Source organism: Coptis chinensis, chromosome 2 (genome assembly GCF_015680905.1).
Source record: "Coptis chinensis isolate HL-2020 chromosome 2, ASM1568090v1, whole genome shotgun sequence".
In the NCBI taxonomy this organism is placed as follows: domain Eukaryota; kingdom Viridiplantae; phylum Streptophyta; class Magnoliopsida; order Ranunculales; family Ranunculaceae; genus Coptis; species Coptis chinensis.
Window position 1 is genome coordinate 98,837,401 of NC_141457.1, and position 4,125 is coordinate 98,841,525.

Consider the following 4,125-nt stretch of genomic DNA (forward strand, 5'->3'; position numbering starts at 1 on the left):
CTCTATTATTTTCTTTTTTTCTTTGTCTAAGTTTACATTTTGTTTTTTCCTATAAAATAAGCTTTAGAATGTTTTGTATATAAACTTTATATCATTCCTCTGTCCCTCCTCCCTTCCTCCATTCTTTCTCTATAACTATCTTCAGTTTTTTTTTTTTTTTTTTTTTTTTTTTTTTTTCTTAAATTCTTCTTTGAAAGTTCTTTGCAAGGAATATGTTTTTCGTCTCTTTTCTTTGGATTGTATTAATTATTTTTTTTCTAATTTTGAAACCCCCCACTCCCTTTTCAAATCACAGTTTTCTCGGAAAAGTATGAAAAATTCCATATTGCATATTTTTCAAATCATAGTTTTTTAAACTACCCCCGCGCACTCCCCGCTATTCAAATTAGTAGGTATGTGTATCATTATTGCCCAAGCTGCTTAAGCAGAGGTTGAAAGTTGAAACCAGAGCCGACCAATGTGCTAGAAATGAGATCTTAATTGTCAAAAGTTAAGGCAAGTAGTTTTAAAATATGCTCTAAGTTCTAACCCTATAGTTTTAGACTTATATATGGGGAGGGATAGAGCCACTCCATGCCCACTCCATTCATGGGCCGTTTATCTCACTAGATCTAACCATCAGATTTTGCTCTAAATTTAAAACTGAGTGGGAGGAGTAAATTCGTCATTTTGAATTAAACAAAACAAAAATCCAATTTTCTCTTGGCTCCACCTTCTTCTTTCCCAAAATTCTCCCCCCCCCCCTCTCGGCTCCCTCAACCAAAACCGATTGGGGAACTCTCTCTCTCTCTCGAACGATAATTATACAAATAGCTATTTTAGTGGGTTATTATTTTTCTTGGTGACGCTATTTCTTCATCTTCCTATGTTTCTTGCTCTGTATTGTGCATTACATCAATCTATCTCTTTGTTAATGTTTGATATGCTTCTCAACTAGTGGTTTGGGATGCCTATGAGTCCTACAATCTCATCGTTACAACTTATTTAAGCTCTTCGGCATGACTTTTGCAAATAAATTGTGGCAGGTTGGAGCATGCCTCCATCATGTCCCATCCCCTGTATCATGTCTATAAACTCAAGTTCTGTTATGGATGATTGTGACTTGTGAGTGTATTGGAAATTTTTGTGTCAGACGCGTTGACCTGCATATTGTCTAAAGAATCATGTGTAATACATACTTCTATGGGAATAGGTTTTTTCAGACATGATACATACTCATGGTTTTGGCTATAAGTTTAGCTTCATTTCCACTATTGATGCTCTGCTGGTGGTAACAAATTGAAGAAGTGGATGGACTTGTGATGCGGTGATCCTCCCAGCATGGGAGGATTCATGGATGTGGAAAAAGGAGCAAGATAGTTCTTTCATTCTGTTGCTAACTCATTGTAGAGGAGAGGGGAAGTGCTTCAGTTTTTTCCTCAGGCATCAGCTTTAGGAAGGTGGAAATACCATCTAAAAGTGTAATTGCATTGTGACTTTGTTGACTCAGCCTGAGTGCCTAACTAGTGGATTAAACGTGCTCTTTGTGTTGGTGAAGAAAATTATTTTTGACAACGATCTTTTTTGGCTTTTGCACTTTTAAAAACGAAGTTAACGCCTATCCCTTTGTTTGAGTGTGGGTTGATAGCATATCCAACATGTTGGGTACAGTAAGTGTATTTTCAGATAACCATTCTACTACATTGACTGTGCAACACAATGAGAGTATTTTCAGATAGCCATTCTCTACACAAATTGACTCTACAATCATGGGTTTTCCTTGTACAAGACATTGACTTTATTTATTTCTTTTTTCTTTTTTTTGTTATTATTTTGTTTTTTGTTTCGTGGTAAGGTCACTTCGTTGATCTATAATTCTATACTGATCTGAATACACTTGGTCTACACTTCATTCGATCATTTTGAATCTGGCAACCATTTGTTGCACGAGTCTACTAGAAATTTTGCACAAAATATGGATTCTCTATTTCATAAATAGCTATTGGAGCGATGTAAGTAGACTGGTACATAGTGAAATCAGTTCTTGGCAGGATACAACTCCACCTTCGAGAGAGAGGTGTGCTGTGAGAGAGTGAGAGGTGCGAGATGCGTAGAGAGAATTGGGGAAGAAAGTGGAGCGAGATCCCTGTTTTCGTGTTTTGTCTGGATTTTTTAGTTTACTTTTATATTTACTATTTTACCCCTGAGTGTTTTATTTAAAATCAACAAAATATCGGACAGACAGAATTGGCAATATCTAAATGAGATGAGTGGTGGAGATTTGGAGTGGGCATGGAATGGCTACAAGATGGAGTGGGTGTATCCCTCCCTATATATATATATATATATATATATATATATATATGGGGTGGGATAGAGGCACAGTCACTGTAGCCACAGTCGATCTAATCCACCGATCTGTTTCCAATAAACAAAATTTCAGCCCTCGGATATTTTTAGAGTTCTGAAAATCAAAATAACTCAATATAAAAGTCGATAATCTTGCGAAGGGTTTTCTCTCTCCTTCTCTCTCCCCAATTTGCTCAAAATGCCCAAACCAACACCTCCAACACAAAATCAAACAAAGATTCAAATCTGGCATGTGTACTTCTCCGTCTCGCATCCTCCAACAAACTTGTCAAATAGAAAAAGAATTGAAAACCCTCACTCTCTCTCCTCGTCTCCTTTAACAGGTATGAAGAAGTAGAAACACAACAAATGAGTTTAAAGGGTTCGATAAAGGTGATTTCTCAGGGAGTAAGAAAAGGAAGAAGTAATTGATGGATTGTGTTCATCTTCTAAAGGATGTTAATTGTGTAGTAAGTGAGAGCTCTGAGAGGTACCAATTTACTTTTTATTGTTTTATGACCTACCAAGTCTCTTGGTCTAGTAGTTGTCTATATCTTGATCACGAGGGTTATTTCCTAATTTTTGACTTCCAAATAAATGAAACAGTTGATGACCCGGTTTACCAATATTATCATCTTGGGTTTAACGATTTTTTTCCTTCCTAGTATGTAGATATTTATCTTTTTCTTCCGCTTGCAGTGATGAGTTTCTAGAGAAGGAACATGCTGGTTCACCATCCGTTTGGATGGATTCCTGGATAGCCATGAAAGCTGTAATAAGAGTGCAAACCTTTCAGATTATTGTCTTGCAAGGCATTGTTGGGTCACTACCGTGGACTGCCATGGTGTTCTTTATAATGCGGTTCGAACTAATTGGTGAGCATAGATGTAAATTCAAATAAGTAGGGTCTTTACAATTTGGTTTGAACTAATAGTTTGTACCGTTAATCCAGCCTGATAAAATATTACGTTTTACTAATTGCAGGCTTTAACAATAACAATGTGGCTGGCCTCCTCTGCTTGTTCGCAATTGGATGTGCTATGGGATCTTTTCTTGGTGGAGTAATAGCAGATAAGATGTCTCGCATTTATCCACACTCAGGTCGCATCATGTGTGCCCAGTTTAGTACCTTCATGGGCATACCATTTTCATGGTTCCTTCTGATTGTTATTCCACGCACAAATAAATAAATAGCTGGTTCACCGTTGCCACAACCCTCTTCTTCATGGGACTTATGATTAGTTGGTGTGCCACTTGTGCAAATAATCCAATCTTCGCTGAGGTGGTTCCTACTAAGCATCGGACGATGATATATGCATTTGATCGTGCCTTCGAAGGATCCGCAGCCCCCATAGTTGGGATTCTTTCAGAGAAGATTTATGGGTATGATCCAAAGTTTGTGAATCCACTGTTTGGGTCCAAACAGGAGGCTTTTGCACTTTCAAGAGGTCTTTTCTCTGTGATGGCCCTGCCATTTGGCTTGTGCAGCCTGTTTTATAGCCCATTGTATCTTACATATAAACGAGACCATGAGAGTGCTCGATTGGCAAGTTTGAAAGAGCAAGAGAGTATTCATGATACGAGGTGATTCTTTCTTTCCACTGGAAAAGCCTCTTTTGTAGACGAGTTGTTAATGGCAGAATTTTATATTCAAGTTTCTTTTCTTCTTCGTTTTCTTTTTCTGCTTAAGAGTTTGCTTTACCTACTCTCGGGGTAATTGTTGTAAAGGTGTTTAGCAAACCACTGATGGAATTTTTTTTAGTTTTTGTAACTTGTGACTTGTGAGGCAGAGTTGTA

The 4,125-nt window shown here is 37.5% G+C and overlaps 1 pseudogene across 1 annotated transcript; it reads left to right on the forward strand.

Annotated features, from left to right (window-relative positions):
- The first annotated feature begins 2,494 nt into the window (after positions 1 to 2,494).
- Positions 2,495 to 4,125, forward strand: LOC147519496 (uncharacterized; annotated as a pseudogene). Its single transcript, XR_015214239.1, has 3 exons — positions 2,495 to 2,818; positions 3,028 to 3,203; positions 3,313 to 4,125. The product of XR_015214239.1 is annotated as an uncharacterized LOC147519496 (transcript).